Raw genomic sequence first — 27940 nt, 5'->3', positions numbered from 1 at the left:
TTTAGGTGAAGCGAGATTTAGACAGGGAAATAGAATTTAGGGAATGGAAACTGTTATTTTCTTTAATTCATGCTAACTGATTTGCCTTTGAAGTGTCAGTCCATTATGATTTCCCCTTAATAAAAGCTGCTTTCGTTATTGCTAATAAAATAAAGATTTCTAACTGAAAATGCTCTTTCTATGATTAATAAAGTTAATAAAATTAGATTTTGAAACAACAAGCTGGTCTTGTTTATTCATGGTCTAGTTACCATCAGCTGATCCATTTACCTAAGTGACTTAATTATAATGATAAATGATTAAAACCATGGTGAGAAATGACAAACTGCAGTTATATATAAATGTGTAAATAGTTTTTGAATAGTTCTGTTTAATTAGGTCACATGATTCAGTCGCCTAAAATTGTCTTGTTGGTATATGGGCCTTTGTGAGTGACTTATGATTAATGGTGAGTATTGTGGTGTTGGGTAGCGTTGGTGAGACAGTTTTTCCTTAGGGGCGCTGGATCACTGCTGTTGCATTTAGTATGTGTCCTCAGCTCCCAAGGAGTAAGGAGGCCAAGTTCTATTGTTTTGGATTGTGTAGTTAGAGGGCACACTGAGAAACTCCTGCCAGGGAAAGTGTCACGTGATTGGAAGTAGATCGCATTCAGAATGTTTCCGCTACATGTTGCTGTGCACCAATCTGTCTCTTATATTTCTATTCCTGTTGAATGAAAAGTGTGGTTTGTTGAGGGTCGATTGGTTAGAAGAGAGGATGTGCAAATGTTGATTCATGATTCTTTGGATGATGTTGTCAAAGAATGATAGGTACTCATGAAAATTAGGGAATTTTTGTCTTGCTTGATGTTGATCTCAAGAAGGGCATCTCTAGGAACATTTTGAGCCCCCTTTTAGCCTTGGCAATTATCCTTTCTGAATATTTCTTCTCGTTCAGCTTCTTGGTTAGTTTCTTGCTTCATTCCTTAAGTCTTGGATATCAGAACAGTTTTGTCGGATCCGTAGAAACTGACTCACTGGTAAGTTCTCTCTGAGAGCAGGGGAGTGAGCACTAGTGCAACAAACTGTTATGATCTGTTGGTGAGGTGTACAAAGAGCTGATACGTTTTTCATATTTTACTGTGATGTTGACATCTAGAAAGGAATCACAGGTTCTATTAGTTGTCATCATGAAGCTCACAAAAGGGTTCCTTTCGTTCAGCCACACATTAAAAGGCTCAATCATCTGAACATCTCCTTGCTAAATAACCAGGATGTGACCAATATATATATGTCACTGCCAGAGCCATAGGCAGTCATATTTACTGATTGCTAATAAATTAAACTATAAGGGAACCAACTTGGATCTCTATGTTTGATGTGTGGCAAGTTTTCCCATGAACTTGTTTAAAAAACGAAAGATCTGATGAGTTAATGTGGAGCTGCCACCAAATTATACACTTTTGGAAAGTTTTGTTTTGTATATTGGAATTGAAATCAAAGAAAAACAGTTTTTGCTTTTCTTTGTTCTGGGAATAGCTGGGGCGTTATCAACTGTCCGTCATATGTTTGGTGATCGAGAACTATTGTTATTGCCAGAAAATACATCCCTAAACATTGGCAACATAACAGGCAATTACGTGTGGACAGTTGGCTAGAAGAAATGAGCAATGAGGCAAAAATTGAAAGAACAGGATTTTAAGCTAAAAGATCAATTCACAGGTTTTCAAACATTTGGTCATTCTTTTTGGATGTACAATGTTGAATACGCACGTTGTTGTTTTTCGTATGAGTCACAATGATGTATTTTTCTTTGATAATCTGCTTCTACAGGATTCCTTTCCTTTTACATTGTTATTTCTCCTATTGATGATGGTATGTCTTGTCAGTTTCTGTTGCACGAGTATTGTGCACAGATATCACTTATTGAGGATAAGTGCCATTATTTATTGCAGATTGTATGTTGTGCAGTTATGTATAAATACTTTAGAAATTACAAATAAAAGAAACAACCAAACCTTAGAATGAAAATTACAATTTATATATCACACATCACAAAGTATTCTTTCGAGTGTTTGAATAATAGTTAGTATTACTCAACTCAAAGGAAGGAAATGGATGGACCAGATGAAGCCTGACAGCCTCCGTTCAAGCATTTGACTTGGTGGGCACTGACTAGCCTACTGGAACAAAAAGAAAGCTGAAAAAACGCACAATATGAATAACAACAACCACATAATTAGATAAGCTGCGTGCGTTCGATGGAAATGGAATTATACTAGCTGAAAAGAAGACACCGAACTTTGAATCAGAAAATGTCTGCAATAGAAATCATTAATGCTGCTTTTTTTTACATATTACATTCCCAGTCCTCCTAAATAGGAAAGAGTTGGGATGCATTCTATTTATAAACAACTAAAAACAGAAGCATAACACTGAGGCAAAAATGCGTAAACACAATTAATATCACACTTAGCAATCAGAGCCCCAGTAAGACGCATCAGTAATTCAGTTGCTTTGTCAGAGGAAATAGATACATTTTAACAAAAAGACCCGAAGAATCAATGTCCAACCTGCTTTGAAAAAAGACAGTGACTGCCTCTGGAATATAATGTATAGTGAATATTTAATGAAACTGCCATGGATAGAGGAAAACGAAAAGAATACTTAAAACGACTTTGAAATGCAAACAACTTCCTTCAAAAGTTCATTCTGCAATATTTTATTGCTTAAAACAGCAAGAACAAAACACCAATACACCACAAAAACGATTTGGAAATTATGGCTCCCTAAACAGCATCCCACAACTGCTCGTGTCCAACAAATAGTCTAAAGAGACTGCCTCTAATGGTGCTTCAAATTTTGTTTGCCACTTTTGCCATGGGACCTAAAAAGAGAGCAATGGAGGCCTTGTCAGTTAAAGTGAGCACGGCTGTCAGGATTACGAAACACTTTCCCGTTGGCACCATTTCAGGTCCTTAATGGTAAGTAAGAAAGTACTTGGACTAAACAACTTTCCCCACTGTGTTAAAAAAAGCTAATATTGAAAATGGTAATAAGTGACACGTGTACGAGATTTTGCTACATCTGATGAATCCGATATCACATCCATGCTTTCTAGGAGAATTATACAGAAAAGCAGAGCTCAAGGTGGTGTACAGAGTATGGTTGAAAAGCAGCGCCTGCATGTGAAAAGCATCTTCCATTGATTCTGACACCTGCAAATCTGTTTCTCTTGCAGTAAAACAGAGGTTTAGCAGAATGCCATCAATGCCAGCTAAGAAAGAGAAACAGGGGCATATGTACAAGCCCTTAATGCCACCAAACCTTCACTTTTTATTGACGTTGTGGTGGCGATAGCTGCTGCGCCTTATGTACAAGGCAGCGTTAAGCCACTTATCATGGCTTAACGCTGCCTTGTACATAGGGCACTATTTCACGCTATGGTTAGTGTGAAAGCGGCGTGCAGAGGGTGTTGTGGGGGCATTCCTCTGCAACACCCATTGTATTTGGTGCTGCCCCAATGTACAAAGGGGGCGTACATAGGAGGTAGCGCCAAAATTAAGACCTGGAAAACCCCGGTTTTAAGTTGGCAATACCATGAGAAATGTATTATTTCTCCTCGTTTTTGCTTTTTCCACACATGGAAAAAGCAAAATGCCATGGTTTGTTTATGTACAGGAAGGTGTCTCTTCCTGTACATAAACAAAACTTTAAAAAAAATGCCATTTTGTCCCTTTCATGTGTGCTGCATGAAGCAGCACACAAAAAAGTGACAGAATTGTACTTTAGGATGGTTTATGTGCAGGAAGGGACACATTCCTATACATAAACAATCCTCCCCTGCACGCAGACACCTTTGCATCAAGGGGGCAGACACCCTTGCACCAAGGGCTCCTGCTTTGGCATTGAGTTGTTAAACTAAGCACCATCGTAGGGGGAAACGCAAGGCTGCACCTTAATCCTGTAAATATGGTGCAGCCTTGTGTTTCAGAAGTCGCAGATCATGTCGTCAAGCCAAGGAGGCTAACAACTTGCTCTGCCACTTCCTAGTACATATCCTTCTAAGTCTTTTGCTAATTTTCATCAAAGTCTATAAGCATTATCTTAGCAAGTGCTATCCGTGTCAAGCTGAAAGTGAGAAAGGCATGTTACCATTTCAGGAAAGAGCATTACAGCTTTGGATTATTAAAATGCTTTGCAAGTCAAACTGGGGTGAGTAAAAAATACCCCTGCCAGCACTGATTCACTCGTTTTAGGACTCATCAAAGAAAGATAGCTTTATCAATACATTTGGTGGTGCGGACCAAGCCAAACACTGGTGAGCTTAGAGGACTGCAAAACGTATGTAAAAATAGCAGACTGGATCTCTTTGTACATCTCGACCTTTAGGTGGAGAATTTCTTCTTGCAGAGAGAGCATCTGCAACACCATAGCAATTTTCCATTCACACTGAACTAGGAAAGACACAAAGGCGTATATTTACTATTTTCAGTTTTTAGGGTTCCCTGTGGCGATAGGGGCTTTGCCTTATTTACCTGGCAGTGTTAAGCCACTTAACTGGCATATTGCTGCCTTGTAAATTAGGCACCCTTTCATGCAATGCTTAGTGTGAGCGAAGAGGGGGAGACTTTTGCGCAGCCGTGCTCGGTGGGCTAGATAAGAGAGTGCAGTTATATTGTCCACGGTGGAGGCCCCGGGTCTGAATCCTGTTTGGGAGCGGGGCAGGAGTCCTTCTGTACTTGCCCAATTTGCTAAGTCCGCCAAGATGGTGCTCGCGTAGGTCTTGGCCTCGATGTCCAGGAGGGCAAGCAGGCGATAGTTGGACGGGTCTGACTTAGGCCCTTTCTTAAGTATTGGGTTCAGAAGCGACCCTCTCCAGGAGTCCGGGACGGCCCCCAGGAGCCAGCATTCAGTATATAAGTGGGTTAGGTTTTCAGACCAAAATTCTGTGTTCGCCTTGAACAAAGAGCCCGGGAGGCCATTGGGGCCTGGTGCCCCATTTTGTCTGATTTTTTTAAAGATTTTGGATACTTGAAATTTTCCGGGAGCAGCCTTCGGAGTACCCAGTATGGTTCCAAACAAAGCACTCACAAACTTGGAATGCTGAATACATTAAAAAAAATTACAGCAGGGAACTGGAAGAAATTGTATTATTAGTTCAGGTATGTGACTAACCATCTCAAGGACTAATTGCAATACTTGTCAGTTTGAACCGTCAAAATAAATAAATTAATCTGAGCTCTATCCCATTGGCAGCTATGTCACAGAACAGCCAGGCTTAATTTATGTCAATGTGTAAAGTATTTACGCTGGACCAAAACAGTAAAATAAATCAAAATGCAAAGCAAACACAATCATAAACCAAATTAGAAGAATGGAGTAAGGTTTAATAAACAAAACGACACCTCAATGACAAAAATCCAATAAGGAGATTTGGAGGTATGTTTTTTTAAAGAGTTAACAAAAATAGTGCCAAAATGCACAAAGCACTAGTGGTTTAAGGCTGGCTGTGATAGAGTGGAAATCAGATACACCAACCAGTTTCATCTTGGTAAAAGACTTTACCTTCTGACTTAGTGTTTGAAATCCCAATCCAAGAGTATGCACTTTTTCAGTAGTTCTTGTTAGCTTCACAGCAACAAGCCCCACAATTCAATGTGTCAGGGCTTTTTCAAGATGGTGAAAGTCTTTGGTCACACTAAACTTGGGTTATAAGGATTGTGGGTGTGTGAGGAGTGTACCATGGCACACCTCATGTCCTCCTTCATCAAAGTATAACATACAGCCTGGAGAAGGTATTGTACCTGCAATAAACACAGAGACAGATGTCTGGTAGGACAAAAGCAAGGTCCTCAAGCCACCAGACAATGGATACACACAAATTGACATGGCATCCTATTCTCTCCCTTTCAAGGGTACCCCAAGTGGTATATATAAACTCAGAGACAGAAGTATATTAGGAAAAAAGTAATGTCCTTCAGCAACCAGACATTTGATTCAAAAGAATTCCCATGTCATCATGTGTGCTCCTTTTCCAGTGCATCAAAGTGTTGCATGAGGCTTAAACAGATGTACCAGGCAGGTTTTGACATTATGGTCATAAAAACAATCGTTGCAGCTTTTGATACCTGTCACAAAAGATATATAAAGGCAACCCCTAACGCCTACGTTATTTTGTTAGGGGCGGGTCCTGCTCCAATACACTTTCAGAGTCTAACCCTGTGTCTGTGTATGGTATTTTTGCTAGGCGCAGTGACAAAGACCTTACACATCAATAACATTTCATAAAGATTGAGCGGAAACAAAATATAGGAAGTGCCTCACATAAGCAAACACTGTTTGCTGTGAGAAAAAAGGGGGTCCCAAAACGTGTTTTCCCCATGCAATTTTCCATAGAAAACTTTAGCCGTGGCAACAGCCCGGACTGCTGAACGGAATTACACCAAATTTGGGAAAAAGGGTAGCCCTTGGTTCAGAAAGGTGCCTTTTTGTTAAATAGTGTAAATCTGCTCAGTAGTTGCTAAAAAAAACATATATATCTATGGCCGCGGTGGATCGGCGCACCCTGTGCGCACCCTCCCGATCACAAGCTGCATGCTAATTGGCTGTCCACACTCCAAACCAGGAAGTGTTGGCAGCCATCTTGTGCCTTGGTAAAACCGAGGCACAAAAAGTCACTCAAAAAAGTGTGCAAAATGCAAAAAGGAGGCAGGGTGGAAACACCCTGACCCCCTAGGCCTGCTTAGGGGGTCCCACAAGGACCCCTAGGGCCCCAAAATAGTTTTTTTTTTTTAAATCGGCAAAATCCACACAGGGTGCGCGGATCTTGCTGTAAAAAAAAATGAAGCACGGCCTCCCGCACTTCCTTAATAATTAGCCCACGAGGGACCAAACATATTTAATGTAATGGGGGGACAGAGGGGCCCCCAACCCCGGGGACCACCACCCCCGTGGCTTATATCAAATATGCATGGCGGGTTCACAGCCCTCCCCAGCCTCGGGGACCGCCACCACCCGGGGCTACAAAATACATGGGTGGGGAGCTCAAAGGCCCCCCCAAGCCCCAGGGAACACCACCCCCGGGGCTTTATAACAATATATGCGGGGGCTCACAGCTCCCCCACATGCCCCGGGGACTGCCACCTCCCCGTGGCACTAAATAGTAAAATTGTGGGTCTGTGACAGACCCCCAGCCCCAGGGACCACCACCCTCCGGGGCTTGGTAAATTGTGGGAGGGGGATGTGTGGCCCCCCTCCTGGAGCCTTGTCATGGCACTGGGGACCGCCATTACCCAGGGCCATCTCCTGCAGTGTCCCGGGGTGCCCACCCCCGGGACACTGCAGTTTGCTATGGCAGGGAGGGAGCTTTGTGGCTCCCGCCCTACCGTAGCAAACTTGGTTTGGATTTTGTAAGAGAGAGCAGGGAAACCTGCTCTCTCTTTCAAAATGCAAACCAGATTGCTTTTCCACATGGGAAGCTGCATGTTAGCAGCTCCCCATGTGGAAAAGCAATGTTGGCTCCCGAAGGACGCGGGGAGCCGGCGGGGCCATGGGGGTATTGGGGCTCTCCCCACGGTCTCCAACATTGTATTTAGGCCCCAGGGGATGGGTCCCCGGCGAGAAGAGAAATAGAAGTAGGTGCTAAAAAATAAGTTTTACGATAAAATTAGGAATCGCACACCAGGGCAGCGCTCAGCGCGGCCACCTGGTGTGAACACGATGGGTGCACAACTCCAAAATGTGCTGGGTTTGCGACTCCAAGCTAATTTTTAAAAAATATTCTTTAAATATACATCAAGCTTATGTGTTTAGACCTTAGGTGCCTCTAAAAAGAGTCCTTGTGTTTATTGAGAGATTTTGGTACCTATAAGTAAGTACCTATGTAGAGTCTAAAGTTGTTGAGGAAGACTCTGTTACCCTCTGTAAATGTACACCATCTCTCCTATATTAAAAAGAAGATTGTTGTGGTAAATGGACACCATCCTATAATCTCAGAGACAAGCAGAAACAGCTTTATTGACATGTTTCCTAGCTTTCCCAATCTGTGGACAAAATTGATTGGACCAGTTCCATTTCTGTCTTTGGCATTTGTTAGAATAGACAAAGGCAGTTTGGGGGAAAAGTGACATCAATTCTCCAAAGGTGTCCTTCATGAGCATTTTCAGACCTGCCCCAGTCAAAGTGCCTAGGTCATTGCCACCACAGTGCACAATTATGAGGTCAGGGTGTTGGAGATGCAAAAAGGATTTAACCAATGACATCAATTGGTGCCACTTTAATCCTCTCTTTCTAATCCATTTATTGTCTACATTTGGCAAAGCTAGGTCTTTGTCAATACCGCTGTTTTCTGCATACCTTTGGCTCCAGAAAATATAGCTGTGTCCCACAATCCACACTTTAAGCATCTTGAAGGGAGGTCTGGATGCACTCAGAAGGTTTCTGTGTGTGAAATGGGCAGTTTGAAAACTAAGATTTTTCTAAAATGGTGGATAAGATGCAGTTTAAAAGAGAAATGATTGGTTGTTTGAGAACATTATAGACTGAAAAATAGGGTGTATGTTTCTGTGTTTTAAATGCATGTTTCCTATTGGTTAATGAAAACTGTTTGAAAGGAACATTACATAGGATAAGCTGATATTTTGAAAAGTGAAGCACACTTGCTGTTTGGATTTGCAACATTGTGTGCTGAACTTGTGACCTGTGTGTTCAGTTGAGTGTTCTATGAACTGTTACTATGGTAACAGGCATTGAGCAGAATGTGGGTAGGGTTGAAAGTTATGTCAATTGGAAAGGGTTGAAAAGAAAGTTCAACATAACCTGTTGTCACGTTTTAGTAGTATTAGAAGCCAGTCATTGCCTATGCATTCGCAGAATGAGTCAGGCATTCACACTAGAGTGCAGTAGTAAAATATGTAGAATGTGTGCAGTCACCTTACCCCTTCCAGACTAGTGAGTCTGTTTTACTGAACTCCAAGGAATAAGTGTTGCTTGTCTAGAATAACACTGTGAATCTGTGTACATTTGGGCTACCAATGAGAGAGAAGCATTTGGTTACTTCATGTCTTTGCTGACACATAACTGTTTAAATACCTATCCCGTTGTCAAGTTGCAGTAGTATTAGAAGCCAGTCATTGCTTAGGCATTTGCAGAATGAGTCAGGCATTCACACTAGAGTGCAGTAGTAAAATATGTAGAATGTGTGCAGTCACCTTACCCCTTAAAGACTAGTTAGTCAATGTTGCTAAAGTCCAAGGAATAGTGTTGCTTGTCTAGAATCATAATGCGAGTCTGTGTGCATTTGGGCTACCATTGTGAGAGAAACATTTGATTACTTCATGTCTTTGCTGACACATAACTGCTTAAAAACCTATCACTCCCCATGCATTTCTCTAGTGACCCATTCAGCACCATGTACTAATCCATTCACTGCGCCAAAACCCAACCACTTATAAATTCACCCAGGCATTCTCCTTGCAGTACTCTAGTCATTCAGTCAGTACTCAAGTTACAGTATTCATACAGTAATCCAGGCCTTACAACATGGAGTGCTACAAACCTCTGTCCAATGTGCATGCAGTCTTTTAATCACCTATATTCTTATCTTACACACCTTCATTTCCCCAGGGAGTATCCATACACTCCAGCAAACACCTTGTCACTCTTCTTGCACTCCTCTAGTGACCCATTCAGCACCATGTACTAATCCATTCAGTGTGGCAAAACCTAACCGCGCATTAATTTTTGTTGGACTCTCTTTGCAGTACTGAAATTACTCTAGTTAAAAGACATATACTTAAGGATTAGCCTAGCCACTAACCCTAGTACAAGTCAATTTCTTTACATACTATGCATGCAAACTTGCAAGAAGCTACAAAGTATTAATACACTCTTCAAAATACCCAGTTAATACCTATGTAGTGTTGGAATCCCTCTGTCATAGGATCCCATGTGACCTGAAAAAAGAAAAGATTTGATTGGTTCATATCATTTCCCATTGTACCAATTGAAGGATTGCAAGCATTTCAATCGTTCTTCTTTGAGTATCTTTGGGGATATATCTCTCTGCTTACCTCCTGTCACTCTCATGCAATTTTTCAATCAATCAACTAGCAATATGTTCTTATTGTAACAGTCTGCCAATATTTAAGCCCTTATGGGGCAGATTTACAAGCATCCTGTACCAACAATACGTCACTTTTTGTAACATACTGATAGCGCAAGACACTCTTTCATATTTACAAGGAGAGGAAATGGCACTCTGTGTAGCTTTTCTTCTACATGTAGATACGACCTCATCATACACACCACTTTGCGTTGAAGGGGCGTTCCATAGATGTTGCTGTGGGTGTTTGCACACAACACTCATAGAACAAGACACATCTCCAGATTTATCATAAATCATAAATCTGGAGATGTGTGTGAATGCTGCACCATCCTCCAGTTGGAGGAATTGTTTTCCTTTCTCCTCATTTTTTCTCTTTCAATATATGCTGCATTGCACAGCATACATTAAAGAAGACAAATGCATTCACTGATTGTTTTTGTGCAGGAAGGTGTGTCTTCCAGCACAAAAACAAACTCCGCACGACACAGATATCCTTGCACCATGGTGCAAGGGTGCCTGTGTCACCACATGGCTGCAGTTTAAGCAGCAGTGCAGAGGGAAGCATAGACTTGCAACATATTTATGTATATATGTTGCATCTCTCTGCTTCGGAAGTACCACAGCACACTTCAGCTAAAGAGCTTACAGTGTCATGCTGCAGCACTTCCTTATAGTTCTGCACTCACCATTCACCATACACTAATAATACATTCTTTCAGTCAATTATGCACTATGCATACATTCAACCAAACCTTCACACACTATCATGCACACATAGCCCTTTCTTTAACCAGAGAAGTTAGTTCTGAAAAGAACTTTTTTATTTGTTGTTTTTTTGTTTTTTTATATTTTTTGTAGTTTTCTAAATGATTTTGTTTTTTTGTGGTGTTTTTGCAAAAGACATATAGAAAAAAGGACAAAAAAACAGGCAACTTCAGGAATTAACGGCCATCCCCAACAAAAAAAAAGCAAACAAAAGTCTAACACCAATGATTTTGATGCGCCGTTCACACTTGGTCAACAGACTGCTCTCCATAACATAGAAGCTGGTTGCACTTTATGCCGTGCTGCTTCAGTTGAGCAAATTCAGGACTTATATCCGGTCGTGATGGTGATGTGGATGTGCCAGAGGTACTAGGTGCTGCAGGTGGGGGGTTCTGTTGTAATCTCCTGCACTCCTCCCGAACCAGATTCACTAGGTGAAGAATCTTCGGATGTTTGTACATGGAGGCAGTACCACATGAATATTTCTTCTCAGCACAGCCTCTGGATAAGACTTTTTCACATTTCTTGTAGGTGACTTTGGGGGCATTCACCTTCTTTTGTCCTTCTGGTAAAGTAAAAAACTTTCAGACCACCGACACAGGTCTTTCAGGACGTGGAGGTTCTTCAACAAATTCTTCCTCTGAAGAATGTTCTGAATCTTGTGGTGGCTGCTGTCCTGAAGCCATTGTCTCCTGGATTTAAAAAATACCACAAAAGAAATGATCCCAATAAAGTTCTTCTAAGCTGAGAGATGTGTCTCTAAAGAAGCTCAAAGTAGAATGATTGCAATGGGTGGGGTTCTTCAATAGTTACAATGGGAAATGTTATGAACCAATCAAATCTTTTTTTTTCAAGTCACATAGGGCCCGCGCACCATGCGCAAAGGCAGCATGCACCCAACGTGACTTCGCAAAATTGCATTTAAAAATAATATAAGTGAATTACAAGTAAACATATATTATTCTTATGAATAGCTTAGATAATATCTTGCCCTAATATGTATATTAAAGACATATATATATATATCATTTTAGACAATAACATTTTCCGCGATAGTCGTGCACCCGCCATGTCCAACATGTATATGACATCACGCGGAAGCGCGTGAGCATAGTGTACTGTAATGCGCATGTGTCGCGCATGCGTGAGAGCAGGAGTCGTGTACCAGTCGCATAGCAATCGTGCACAAAATTAGGCACCCGTCGCACACCCTACGCGGATCCTTCACACCATTCCTAAAATGGCGGCTAGGTTCTGTGCAGTGATTGAGAAAGGTAAGCTTTGGGTGTCCGACTCCCCCAAAAAATTTGAAAAAAACAATAAAGAAAATAATATAAATACATTAAAAAAATTAAAAAATTCAGTTTCAATATTTTAAAAAACATTTTTTCCATTTATATTAAAATATATATTATGTAATTTAAAAAAAAAACATGTAAAAATAAATAGTTTACAAAATTTAGAAAGTAAGTATCAAAAAATTAAATATAACGAATATTACATTTAAAAATTGTCATTTAAAAAACCTTTGAAATTCACTGAAAAAACCATAGGTTTCAGACATGTTATAGTTAGGAATTAGCATTTATAAAACCTTTGAAATTCACTGAAAAAAACATAGGTTTCAGGGCTGTTATAGTTAGCTGGACACTTCACTTGTACAAAACCATTGAATTTCCTCTGTTATAGTTAGTTCTACTAACTATGACGTGCGCCCCCGCAATCCACTGCTGATGATGCCACATATTACATCATTCATTACATGGTCAGTGATATTACTGATGACATCACTAATGACATCTCAAATGACATCACTGATTACATCATCCACATGACAATCTGATACACCTCATCACACAGTAGTATAACATTTAATCACTCAGTATAAAATACATAGTACCATTTTTGAAACCATTGACACACCAATCCAAGTTTCTAAGAACCCACTCAGTGATTCCTAGGTCTACACACACATCTAAACACTCACCTATAAATTGAGTCATGCACGATGTTACAAATCAATAGAACACAATCAAATGCACTTATTTACTTATATCGACATTGACACATCAGCACCCATCCTACTCACTTATACAGTCATCCTACTCACTTATGTAAACTATTGCTCACACTTACATTTACTCAGCTACACGCTTATACAAACACTACTTCATTTATTTATACAGATAGTAACTTGTACTTAGTGTCTTATAAAATCACTATTACAAGTATACAGTCATCCATACAGTCATTTACACAATCACTGACTCTTATGTATAGTTGTGTATATACAACAACTGTCACATACACTGCCTTTTATTTTTTCTACTCTGTGCACATGTATCACTAAGATATATATTTGCTCATCAACACAGTCATAAACATACTTACTCACCCAAACAACTGTTTCCACATGGACTCTTAAACTCATACAGAAAGTGAATCAGCTATTCAGATATATTTGCACAGTCACAGCCCCCCCAGCCAGCCACACACACATTCACTGTCCCATACAAATACTTACCTAGCTAATCAATATCTAATATATACTTTCATGTAGCTAGTAACCAACTGATGCAACACTTTACACAACAACAGACAGAATGATATAGACATTCCCACAGTTTAGTCACTAACTCATATATTTATGAGACACTTTAAATTAGTCACTTAAACAGTCAATCACACAGCTAGTAAATCCTTTATCCAGACACTAATACATCCACTCATTCTTCAATGCAGATTGCTATTTTTATAATAATACATATTTAAATATCAAACCAAACCACATTCACTGGATGATGTCATCAGTGATGTCATCAGTGATGTCATTTGAGATGTCATTAGTGATTAAGCATGGGCGCAAAATCCGTTCCGCTCGCGGATTTTGCGAATTTTCGGTAAATTCGCGATCCGCGAACTCCAGCGAATTTACCAAGAATTCGCAAATCCGCGAGCGGCGGATCCGGGGGCAAAAGTTGAAGCCTGGCCTGTTGTAACTATTTTACGATGGCGCCGGCAAGCTTCCAGCGCCATCCTAAAATAGTTACTAAGTTAGCTTCAACAGGAAGCTCTAATAGATAAAATAAAGCAGGTGCTCGATTTTATCTATTAGAGCTTCCTGTTGAAGCTAATTTAGTAACTATTTTATGATGGCGCTGGCAGCTTGCCGGCGCCATCGTAAAATAGTTACAACAGGCCAGGCTGGTGTGCTTTCTGCTGGATAGAGGCCTTTGTATTCTTGACTTTCAAGAGCGCAATCCCTTTGCTGTTCCAGTGACCAGGAGGGTCTGTCTCTTCATCTACTGCTCTGATCGCTCAAATGCAGTGACTCATTCATCAGCCCAAAAACAATTGTGCTCGTCATCGAGGCTGGGCAGGTGTGCCTTCTTCCCAAATCTACCGTCGAAAATCAGCTGTGATGCTGGATAGAGGCCTTTGCATCCTTGACACACAAGAGGCATGTGCACTCGCATGGAAGCCCCGCCCACACACTCGCGGTGTGCACCGTCTTCCCGCCATTGACCCACTACGATGGACAGCTCACCCAAGGGACCCCTGCGCCCCTCGGGGCGATTGCATAGTAACACACACATGGTCGCTGGAACTAGTTGAAGCTCAAATGCAGTGACTCATTCATCAGCCCAAAAACAATCATGCTCGTCATCGAGGCTGGGCAGGTGTGCCTTCTTCCAAAATCTACCGTCGAAAATCAGCTGTGATGCTGGATAGAGGCCTTTGCATCCTTGACACACAAGAGGCATGTGCACTCGCATGGAAGCCCCGCCCACACACTTGCGGTGTGCACCGTCTTCCCGCCATTGACCCACTACGATGGACAGCTCACCCAAGGGACCCCTGCGCCCCTCGGGGCGATTGCATAGTAACCAACACATGGTCACTTGAACTAGTTGAAGCTCAAATGCAGTGACTCATTCATCAGCCCAAAAACAATCGTGCTCGTCAACGAGGCTGGGCAGGTGTGCCTTCTTCCCAAATCTACCGTCGAAAATCAGCTGTGATGCTGGATAGAGGCCTTTGCATCCTTGACACACAAGAGGCATGTGCACTCGCATGGAAGCCCTGCCCACACACTCGCGGTGTGCACCTTCTTCCCGCCATTGACCCACTACGATGGACAGCTCACCCAAGGGACCCCTGCGCCCCTCGGGGCGATTTCATAGTAACACACACATGGTCGCTTGAACTAGTTGAAGCTCAAATCCAGTGACTCATTCATCAGCCCAAAAACAATCGTGCTCGTCATCGAGGCTGGGCAGGTGTGCCTTCTTCCCAAATCTACCGTCGAAAATCAGCTGTGATGCTGGATAGAGGCCTTTGCATCCTTGACACACAAGAGGCATGTGCACTCGCATGGAAGCCCCGCCCCAAATCCGCGGATCCGCAAATCCGCAAAATCCGCCGATTTTGCGGATCCACGATCCGCAAATCCGCTAATCCGCGAATCGTGGATCCGCAAAATCCGCCCATGCTTATTAGTGATTTCATCAGTGATGTCACTGACCATGTCATGAATGATGTAATATGTGACATAATTAGCAGTGGATTGCGGGCGCGCGAGTTATAGTTAGTAGAGCTAACTATAACGGAGGAATTTCAATGGTTTTGTGTACAAGTGAAATGTCCAGCTAACTATAACAGCCGTGAAACCGATGGTCCTCAATCCCGAGGGTCCCTAGGGGCCAACTAGCCCACCAGGTACCTCCAGCATGTGTCAGAGAGGTGCGTTGCAGACAGGTGTTCAGAGGCCACGCCCCTTTTTACAACACTCTGCAGTGCCGCTCCTTGATGCTTACTGGAGGTACCTGGTAGGCTAGTTGATTGATTGATTGATTGTGGGTTTTTAAAGCGCTAGAATCGACTCCCGAAGGAGTATCTCTGCGCTGTAGACCGCTGGGGAACCCGTCCTGGCTTTCCCTGGGAGATGGTCCCTACTGGGTATCTCCAAGGTGAAACCAGGCATCCCCGGCGTATGTGGGGGGCCGTTGTGGAGATGAGGCAAGCTAATGCCCAGAGTTGCCGAGTGTGATCCCTAGTTAGAGTAGGCACCGAGGCGAGAATTATCGAGTCCGTTGACCCTGGTCCAAGACCCTGCCGAGTCGGGGATTGAACCCTGGTCCCGGGCCGTCCTCTGCTCCCGGGTCTGCCGCCTCTAACCAGTGAGCCACACCACTCCATCGGCCCCCAGGTACCCTCAGGATTGAAGAGGAATGAATTCTTGAACTTAAAGCGTGCCACCGGGCGTGTTTGCACACATATCACCACAGGCCCCGCCCCCTCCCTTCACCACTGTGCAAACGCGCCCCGTGGCACGTTTTAAGTTGTGGGATTACCTCCCCTTCAATCCTGAGGCTGCCTGGGATGCAACTAACCCACCAGCTACCCCCATTAAGCACCACAGAGCTGCGTTGCAGAGAGGTGTGAAAAGGGGCGCGGTTCCTGCACGGCCATAGATATATATGAGATTTTAATTGTGATTTTTTTCAGAAACTACTGAACGGATTTACACCATTTAAGCAAAAGGCACACCTCTGAATCAAGGTCTACCTTTCTGCTAAATTTGGTGCGGCTAAAGGTCCCTATGGAAAATTGCATGGGGAAAACACGTTTTGGGACCCACCTTTTTTCTCGGCCCCGCTTCATGAATCACCCCAAGACTTTCAGGATAGGAGCGGACCGGAGCGGGCCACAAGTTTTGAAAATTTCGCGAAGATTCATCAACCGACGCCAAAGTTATTCCAAATAGAATGTTGCGGATTTCCTCTGGATAATAGGTCCTAACTATAACTACCTACTGGCGACCAGTAGGTAATATATATATATATATATATATATATATATATATATATATATATATATATATATATATATTTTAGAATCCTGAAAGGACTAGCTTATACGCCTTAATCGCGCATTAACCAGAAAGCAGGACACGGATCCAAATTCCTTCTTTACGTTGTTTATTCGCCCAAAGTCATATATATATACTAACATAATAAAGAGAGAGCCCAAACCATTGAGGCGGGTAATCTCAGGAACCACAGCACCAATCACAACACCCAATACAGCGTTGGAAAGGGCAGGGGCAGGTGCATCAGAAGGACAGAGGCTATGCAGACGCCCACCATATAAATTTAAAAGGTAAAAGAACCGTGCCAGCAAAGTAGTCCCTTGTGGGCGTGTCTGCGTTGTGCTGTGGGCGTGTGCTGGGGGCGTGACAAACGCTGGAGTGGTGTGGTACATTCCGCCCTTCATGGCATGTCTCATATCGTGTGCTAATCCCACCCTGCTCCCTTTAAATACCCCTGCACCCCATAATCATAACCCACCCTTACTCCTTAAAATACCCCAACACCCTTAAACACTAACCCAACTTAACCCTATAAATATACCCTGTTCCCTAAAACCCAAACCTATCGCTAAACCCTAAGAATACGCCTGTACCCCAAAACCCAAACCTAGCACTGAACCCTATAAATACCCCTGTACCTCAAAACCCAAACCTACCCCTAAACCCTAAAAATACACCTGTACCCCAAAACCCAAACCTAGCCCTGAACCCTAAAAATACCACGGTACCCTAAAATACCCCTGTACCCCAAAACCCAAACCTAGCCCTGAACCCTTAAAATACCCCTGTACCCCAAAACCCAAACCTACCCCTGAACCCTAAAGATACCCCTGTATCCCAAAAGCCAAACCTAGCCCTGAACCCAAAAAATAACCCTGTACCCCAAAACCCAAACCTACCCCTGAACCCTAAAATACCCCTGTACCCCAAAACTCAAACCTAGCCCTGAACCCTAAAAATACCCCTGTACCCAAAACCCAAACCTACCCCTGGACCCTAAAAATACCCCTATACCACAAAACCCAAACCTAGCCCTGAACCCTAAAAATACCCCTGTACCCCAAAACCCATACCTATCCCTAAACCCTAAAACTACCCCTGTACCCCATAACCCAAAACTATATCTGAACCCTTAAAATACCCAAACACCCCAAAACATATACCTCAGTACCCCAAAACATATACCCCTATACCCATACTTACCTTATCCAAACATTAAAAAAAACCATGCTTTTACCATTCATGCATGCGTGATAAAAGCATATAAAATGTAATGCCATGCGTTATAATGGCATTGCAGAGTCATGGCACTTTCGTAATGTAAGTATGCGGAGTGATGGTATGTGGAAAGAAAGTTGCAGAATAATGGGTGTTTACCCTCCCCCGGTAAGTACATTGGTGGCACGGCGGCCCACATCTCCAGCAACATACTCACATTTTTTCACCACCCATTTGAAAAATGCACAGGTCTCTCTCATTGATGGCCAGCACAGACATACACTATTAGACACACCTCCCACCACAAGTTCTAGAATTGCGAACTTTAGAGCTGGGGAGCTACGTTCGAATCTCGGCATCAGCTCAACATCCTGTGATTCCAGGCAAATCGCTTTGTCTCCCCGTGCCTACCACAAATGAATGTGTTCTACTGTAATGTAAATTGTACTCATGCCATGTTGTCGAGTTTGCGCTATATAATATTGCAAGGAAAAATAAAGTAGGGAAACTTGAGTTCACACACTACTGAACGCGCACTCTTAAGTGCATCAGCAGTGCACTGTGAATCGGAGAGTTTCACAGACCTGTCACAGATAAGAAATGCTAGCAAAACGAAATCCTACAAAAGAATATACTACTAGCCGGCAGCAATTCATATTCATATTCATATTCATGTCATTTGAGATGTCATCAGTGATGTCATCAGTGATGTCATTTGAGATGTCATCAGTGATGTCATCAGTGATGTCATTTGAGATGTCATCAGTGATGTCATCAGTGATGTCACTGACCATGTCATGAATGATGTAATATGTGACATGATCAGCAGTGGATTGCGGGTGCGCGATATATAGTTAGTACAACTAACTATATATGGAATTTCAATGGTTTTGTGTGAGTAAAATAAGGTTTTTTAAATGCTAATTCCTAACTATATATGGTCTATAACCTATGGTTTTTTCAGTGAATTTTCAAGGTTTTGTAAATGCTAATTCCTAACTATATATGGTCTATAACCTATGGTTTTTTCAGTGAATTTCATTGGTTTTTTAAAAGCTAATATCTATAGCTGTAAAATGTATTCTTCTTTAAATCCAAAAATATATTTTATATGTTTATTAATAATTTTTTTTAAATATTTTTTTTGTTTCGCTCCCGGTCCGCGAACCGGGAAGCTTCCCGTTAGCTCAATTTAATTCCGCGACCCGGTCCGCGAACCGGTAAGAAATCAACATAGTGACGGTATCGCGTTGCCGCATAATGCGTCTTATGACGTACTGCGTTAGCGCACCCGGAAGTGCCCCGGGGCGCGGACCGAGGCGCGAAACGCAGCTCCCCGGAAGCGATCCGCGGCGCGAAAGCGCGACGTATCGCGTTGCCGCGAAATGCGTCTTGTGACGTATCGCGTTAGCGCACCCGGAAGTGTCCCGGGGCGCGGACCGGGGCGCGAAGCTTAGCGACCCGGAAGCTAACCGGGGAGCGTTCCGCAGCGCGTAACATGAGCGTGAGAGGTCATGTGACTTGTTAATAAAACTTTTCATTGGTTCATTTCACTTTTGGTTTCATAATGATGGAAGGCTAGGTCAGGTGACTTAAAAATAACACTTTTCATTGGTCGAGAAGTATTGTTTTTTCCCAAATGATGAAAACCCCTCCTTCTTTCCTCACTCTGACTTTCATCATTGTGAGAGGAAGACCTATTTTGCTTGTTGGAAAATGGCTTCATTGGTAGCTTCAGCTGGTGGACCCCCACCACCACCACCACCTCCTCATGGGAAGAGAGGAACACCTCCCCAGGTCCTGACCAACACTGAGGAGGAAGAGGAAGAAATGGATGAGGAGGAGAAGAACCACAATTTTTAGAAGAGTTGCCCCGGGTTTCCAGAAAGAAAGCCAGTTTCATCTGGCAGTTTTTTTCAATACCTCGTGGCCAAAAAAAAGTCAACGCGAGGTATGTCACCTGCCTGATATGCAAGGAACAATTGTCCAGAGGGACGGACAAAAAATATAGCTTTGGAAATCATACAATGCACAGGCACATGACGAGGAAACATCCCCTAAATTACAGCCGGGCGGAATTAAGGGATATGCACGACAATCCAAGACCAACTCCTGTGGCCAGACCAACAATACCGGTTTCTTTAACACCAGAAGAGGCACGGGAAACTGTGCCAAATATTCAAGAAAATTTTGGGCACATGATTCACTTATGTATGCACTGTCGTGCATTATTAGCTTGTGGCAACATGAGCATCAATGCACTCAACCTGGCGTATGAACACCATGATTGCCCTAACCGCCCCCAGTAATTTTTTTTGCTCCTGTTGAGCCCTTTTCAACGCCTGTTTTTTGTTGTTTCCCCCCCCCCAAAAAAAACCAAAAAAAATATAAAATCGTTCAAAAAATACAAAAAAAACAAAAAATGTTCAAAAAATAAAAAAATACATATAAAACAACAAAAATATAAAAAAAAAAGTTCTTTTCAGAACTACCTTCCCTTTCCAAAAAAATTGCTAGAATGTTTAGCACTCTGGCAAGCTCTATTTCTTTTGGTTCGCTTCCGGGTTAGCTTCCCGGTACGCGGACCGGGAGCTAACCCAAAAAATAAAAAAAAAATAAAAAGTGTAAGTATAAGGAAAGGAAACAGAGAGTGATGTTAAAAGAAAGACAGCTATAGGGAGTAAAGAAGAGATACTGTTTAATAGATCTATTTACCGAAGAAAAGACAGAAGAGGGTATAATTGTGAAAAACAAAATAGATAACGAAGTGAAAGAAAAAAAAAGAGAGTATAACATTAACAAAGAAGAGTTTCTTGGAGAATGTGAGTGAATGTTCAAAATAAGATTAAAACATGAGGAATAACAGAGAGAAAAAATAGAAAACAGAAAACAAAAAATAACAGAAAAAGATTAATTGAAACAGCAAAGAAATGTAAGTAACATAGAGCCATATCATCAACATAGGCAATAAAAGTTTTGCAGCTTTTATTGGCAGAAATGTGTCGCTAAAGCTGCTTTTGTGGCAGAAAACTGCCACTAAAACCACTTTTGCACCAGTTTTCTGCCAATAAAAAGAGCAATACTTTTATTGGCTGTGTTCATAATATTCCCCTTAGTGTGCTTCAACTACACAGAGAAAGCATTATGAACAAGTAGTGATAGAGTGATCAGTCAAAGACACTAAGAGTAATAGAGACGCAGTGAGTGAACAAGAGTGAGGAACTATGAGAAGAGAGGGACTGAGAAAAAGAGTGGAAGGAGTTGAGTAAGTAGGTAATAGAGAAAGGAGTGAGGGAAGTAGCAAAGGCAGGAATCTGAGGGTTAAAGAAATGAAGCTGTCAAACTACTAGTAGGTGAATGTGATAGAAATGTAACGAAAAGAGTACAAAACATTTACCTTATAATTGTCATTAACTTACTCACTTTTTGTTTTTATACTTTCAATCTGTGAAAGAGAGAACAAACATTTGAAAAATATTAAAACATGTATTTAAAAATTAGAAAAGACAAGGGAAAAGATTGAAGGACAAACAGTTTTTCAACAACTTTGACACTTACAGAAGCTTCTGCTTCTCCAGGCCCCCTACACAGTCCTAAAGATATACATTTTAAACTAACAGTATCTTGATGCAGATGAAGTGAGGCCTATCTTAAAACATGGTGCATCTTTTGCATTGCTGTTGTTTCAGAAAAGTGTCGCAAGACACTAAAATTTTAAATAATTGCTTCAGGATGCCAATAAGATGTCTACTATCCAGAGGTTTGTTTCAGGTGAGGCCTACTCAGGGTTGCAGATGAGATTTACACTTGTTGAAGAGTACAGAGGAGATAATACATGTGAAGGTCTACCAATGAAGTGAGTCATGTCCACTGCACTCTTCAACAAAGTTCAAACCTCCTATGTTTCCCTGGACAGACCTAAACTTGATCTGCACAATGTGATTCGTAATGATAGGAAACACAGGTGATGTAAATGAAATACGTGCAATTTATTTTGCTCATTTCACAATCACATCACTTGTGTTTCCTTTGCTTAGGTATCTCATTGTGCAGATGTAGTCTATCACATGAAAGAGTACGCAGAAGTGCAGCACTGCATGCAACAACTTTGACACTTACAGAAGCCTCAGCTTCTCCATGCCTCCTACACAGTTCTACATATACATCATAAATGCAAACAGTACAGAATTAATTATACATGTTAAATGGTTTATTTTTGCTGTTCTCAGAATGTATCAAAATTCACTAAAAACAGTGACTTGAAGGTATCTATCATATAACAGCGGGGAAAAAAAAACACAATCAAAATGATTGTGTTTAAAAAACCCATACAACATAAGAAATGAAAATTCAGAACTCCTTAAAGTTAACTTACTTTCCATGACGTCCAAGGATGTCCTATGAACAGCTTACACTCTTTTGTGCTGTTATTACTTTCAGCCCGCCACTTTCTGAAAGAAAATCTCCATCGTTTTTAAAAACACGTTACATGCAATAAATGACTTCTTGCTCTCTACCACAAGTTTCCACAAGGCCAAATCTGGTCAGAGCCATTTATAACTCTTGGATTTCTTGTAAGCCAATCCCGTCATTTGGCATTTCCGCAACTTTCAGAATTAAAATGTTGAAGATCATTTTCACAATCCTGGAATAGTAATATCTTCCCCTTCTTGCTCAGTCATGTTCTACATTTCCTATGACACTGATACTGCTTACTATGAAGCAGACTTACACTACCTCTATGACTACTACAATTATTTAATTCTCTACATCACTTTTAATCACAAAGCAATGTAAAACAGTAGACAGCATTGCAGACTTACATTCCCTCTACTCCATGTTTTGATTGGCTGCTTCAATTAGCTTATAAAAAGAAACAGTTTTTCTGAACTCATTCAAAGTGCACATATTTCTCCATGATGTCCAGTCCTATGGTTAGAAGTTATGTCTCTGAAATACACTTATCCTCAAGGCCAAATTGTGTAGGAGCCATTAGAACTTCTTGAAATTCCACAGAGCACATCCCGAGATTATTTCCCTAAAATTTTGGTTTTAAAAACACCAGGTAAGAGTTTTTAAGGTCATACGGCAATTTTTGTGTGAAAATTAAAACAGAATCATTGCAGAATGACCAGCCATTTCTAGACTTTAAATAAGCTGTGTAATGTCCTGATGTTATTGAAGGGCCATCATGATATATAATTGCTGCAGTTACAAAAGTCCTTCCTGATATTGACAACTGCGAAGCTACAAAATTTTTAATTAAAGTTGTCAATTTTGTTCCATCAGGCCTACATCGTTGGAACATTAAAATGACATACTGGCCATATGTTCGTATAAATAATGTGGACATCATTTCAGATTTACATTGGCTACACTCCATGTTGTGATCAGCTGCTTTTACTAGCTTATTAAAGGAAACTGATTTACTGTCTGGCAAAGTTAAATATATAAATCTTTCTGAGTCTACACTAGTAGTACTTGATACCATACAGTTCTCGCAGTCATGCTGCCATTGATAAGAAAGCCCAAACAGCTGATCTACATCTACACCTTCAGCATGTAATACATCAAGCATATACATTAAAAACTCCTGACAATCTTGCTGAATATTTTGAGAGAATTGTGTTTGGCCTGAACATCTGTCTAACAGATTTCGAATTTCAGACACACTTTCTATGTTTCTTCTATCAGTGGTACATTTCTCTAACACAGAATTTAACAAACTGCAAAATCTTTGATCAGAATTGACCACAATCTCTTCTTTTACATTTTTTAGAGAAAACAAAACATTAACCACTACATTAGCATAGCAGTTGACACCAGAACTGTTTTCAAACTGAAAACCAACAACATCTTCAACAGAATCCTTTTTGTTTCTGCTTGTAATTTTAGGTTCATTGACTTTTTGTCTTTTTGCTACAACCTCCCCAGTATTGTTCTCATTTCTTCGTTTCCGGCCTACCACACGTTTCTCAAACAAAGGATACTGAGGCAAATGTGGCGCATACTCTCTTCTTAACCTATTGTATTCCTTAACACAATCTAGATCCGCACAAATGTTTGTGACATCACACTCAATCAAGTACAATCCCGATAAAGTTCTAACTCGTGACAATGCCACATATGCCATACCCTCCTTGAACACAGAACTGCCAATATTCACCAATGCACTGTCTACACTTAAACCTTGCGATTTATGAATTGTCACCGCATATGCCAAGCAAACAGGAAACTGCTTACGGCGAACATATAAGTCTTTTACAAGCAAAAATCTAGCAGAACAACGAGCAATTAGCTGTACTTCCTCAATGCCATAAAATTTAATTTTTAAAAATTCAATTCCATCTCTATTTCTGTATTTCACAAAATCAACAACATTACCCATTGATCCATTTACCAGACCTCTTTCAACATGTAAATTCCTTCTTAAAATTATACGGCAGTTCAAGCACACATTCAGAGTCTTTTCAAAACCTGCAGTTTTAGATATACTCTTCTCTAATGAATCCAATTTTGTTTTCAGATTCTCAGACAAAATAATTGTTGATCCCATATGCTCTACTCTATCAATAGCTTCCAGTTTCACAATCTCTTGCTTTTCTAAATGCAACATTTTGTTGTTAAATTTGGCACATTCTGCAAGAGTTGGCATCAAACATATTCCAGATTTCTTCTCAGTAATTTTCTGAAAAATATTCTCAGGCACAACATCTTGTTCTGGATATAAATTTGACAGTAATCGTGCATGTAAAGCTTCTTCCCATGCTCGGTCACTTTTCCAATTCTAACATCTTGTAGAATAGTCTTGTAAACTTCATCCTTCGCCTGACGCATATTTTCATGCAGTTCAGCATAATTGAAGTTTAACCATATATTGACGTTGCCAATGCTGCCTAGGCACTTCCTGGTATCTTCATGCGTGAGCATTTTGAACACAGGTTGCCCTTTCACTGGTGTCAGCTGCAGAAGATCTCCGAAAACAATGATGTGTTTGCCACCAAATAACACATCATACTCTGTTTTGAGAACTTCTTGCATCCTCAAATGCACAAAGGCAAGCATGACATTGGAAACCATGCTTACTTCGTCAATGATAAGAAGTTTCATTTTCCTCAAGATTCTTGAAACTTCAAAACAAGCATCTCCAGATAGCTTGTGATATTGTAATTTGTTGTCATGCTCCACTGGCAGCATCAGTAAACGATGTAAAGTAATCCCTTTAATATTATGTGCTGCCAGTCCAGTTGGAGCAGTGACAACACAAGACAGCGATGACTCTGTCCTTTCCTGCAAATAGCATGAAATTGCTTTAATGAGGAAACTTTTTCCAGTTCCCGCTTCTCCACTCACGTACAGTCGGACAGGCTTCAACGACGTACATGAGCACTCTTTCTTATCATGACTTAATCCATGATCAATTTGCATGGTAACTTCGTCATATATTTTCCTCTGCTCAACGTTGAGTTGTCTTTCCAACTCTTCTAAGTTAACCGCATCCTCTTGAGCATGTGCCATGGCTCTTTCCACTTCATTCATAGCAGTGGCAGCTTCATTTTCAATAACAGGTCCTCCTAGTGGATCCTGACTCAATGAAGCAGAACTCTGACTGTCCTGAGAACTGTCTCTGGCAATCTCGGCTGCAATCGTTGCTTCCTGCTCAATTTCCGCATTCAACATTTCTACATATTTGGGAAAAGCAGGACATTCTATGGTCTCCTTGGCGGCATTGAAAGAGTCTTCGTAACAGAGGAAATCTCCAAGCAGTTCCTCTTCTGCACGCCAAGGCTTGAAAAGTTGCAAAAGTGCTAAATAGAAAAACTCCTTTTTTTCAGGAGATTCGCCACTCAATTTTCGATGGTTTACCAAGTGGCATTTTCTTTGCTTGACCAGACATCCCTCACTTCCTATTACAGCATACACTCTTTTCTCAGTATCTTCTTTGATGTTCCTCTTGAATATGTAATTTTGCAGAACCTCATACAGACAAACATTCTCGAGGTGACTGCTTCGATTTGGATAATATGTATCCAACATGTTTGTCTTCAAAATGTCGGTACTGTTTGGCTCCTTTTCCGCCAAATACTCAATTTCCCGCACAGGTTTGAGAACTCGATTACGCGTTGCTGCAAGACCAAGACTCGCCCAAACGATACTCCTGGACTTGGCATAGAGACTTGCTGAAGACAACCGGTCAGAACATTCGTACGCTCCGATTTCTCGATGCGACAACATCTTCAGACTGAAACTGTACAACTTCTTGCTGAGGCTCTTTTCATGGGAAATGTCCTCCCACATATCCTTCAATTCTGTCTTCTCTTTTTTGGTGATGTAAGACGTCACATACCGAGCCACAGCCATACAGTTATCAGCCACAAACTGTATATCCATGTTAGCATTCCACATGGACAAAATCACCGGGTTGTAGTCGTTGATGTACTTGGACTCTTCGTTCCTCTTCAAATTGTAAGTGTTTTTAGGTGATTTCTTCATGACATTGTGTCGCAGCGAAGACATCAAACTGTTTACTCTTCCTTTAGAAATCACCGGTCGTGGAAAGCCGAAACGACATTTAGTGTAGAACTTGTCCTTGTTCCGGAATTTACGACGGCAGTACTTTCCACATCGATGGCTTTGGAAACGCAGAACTTTTTCTCTTAGGCTTTTCTTCTCCTTTGCGTTTGGAACAGCACACGTAGAATACTGTTGGATGAAACTCATCACTGAGTCTTCTGGATCCGTTCCAAATTTAGGTGCATCCTTGATCCACAGCAACATATGTATATGAGGAGCACCTCTTGCTTGGTACTCCTTTCTCCAGAAGAAATCCAACACCTCTCCAAGAGGTGGATTCTTCTTATTCATGATGAAAGACATCATAGCTTCAAATCTATGATTGAAGTACCTACATACATTGACTGGATCCAAAGAGCACAGTTCTCCGGGTGTCTTGAATTCGATGTTATCTACGTTAGCATTTGCCTCTCGTAGAAATTCAAGTAAGTCTTCCCAGCCATACTCGGCACAGCTCAGAGTGAGGAACCATGTGGGAGTACCTAAGTTCCTCAACATACATTTTAAATCACCATGACGACGGTACCAGTACTCATTAGTACCACGCTGACACGCCATGAGATTAATCAGGTGAGAATCCAAAATACTGTCTTGGACATTGACTTTATCCATAAAGTCACTTGCCGAGATGTTTTGCATGTGTATACCACTTTTCAAGATGTGGTTCACTGCATATGACAGTCCAGACAGATCGCTTTCAAACAGGAGATGAAACAAATAGGGAATGCATTGTCGAAACCTAGCATCTCCTGCATACAATCGCAAAGTCCGGTATTCAGAAGCAGGAATTTGATGAGGTCGCTCATCATATCTTCCTCCCTGACCTGTTGGAAAAAGCTGTGGGAAACACCGAGCTTCCAAACTTTCCTCCCAAACACTAATGGGACTCCCTTTGGCTTGTTTCATTTGAAACAACTCAATAGCATTCCCCATGACTTCCTTGGAATGCAAAGGATGAACACTATAATGTTCATATATTTCTTCACTAGTAGAGGGTTCTACTTTCTCAATTTGACCAGCACACAAATCGCTATCCTCTTCCTCACTTACTTCCTCTTCTGCAACATATACATTCTTATAGTATTTATTATTTTTTTTCAAATACAATGTTGCCTTTTTAACTTTCCTAACATCTACTAAATCTTGCCATATTTTCTTATTCTTTGTCGGAACCCCATTAACTAAGATAACCAGAGGTTCCTCTTCCACTTTTTCTACTCCAATTGTGTTAATGTTTTTCTTCAAATCTAGAGGCAAATAAACAACTCTTCCCTTTAATCCTCTCTGTAAATCTGATGGAGGCAATTTCCCTGTCTTTGGCTCCATTCTTACAATAGCCTGAAAGGGATGGATACTTTGAATCAAAATAGATTCATAAGTATTTAAATCCTTCAATTCAGAAGGAATCTCAATCAATTCCAGATT

The sequence above is a fragment of the Lissotriton helveticus genome, chromosome 4_1, assembly GCF_964261635.1.
Source record: "Lissotriton helveticus chromosome 4_1, aLisHel1.1, whole genome shotgun sequence".
Taxonomy (NCBI): Eukaryota; Metazoa; Chordata; class Amphibia; order Caudata; family Salamandridae; genus Lissotriton; species Lissotriton helveticus.
The sequence above is the reverse complement of the archived record's forward strand: the minus strand, read 5'-3'. Positions refer to the sequence as shown.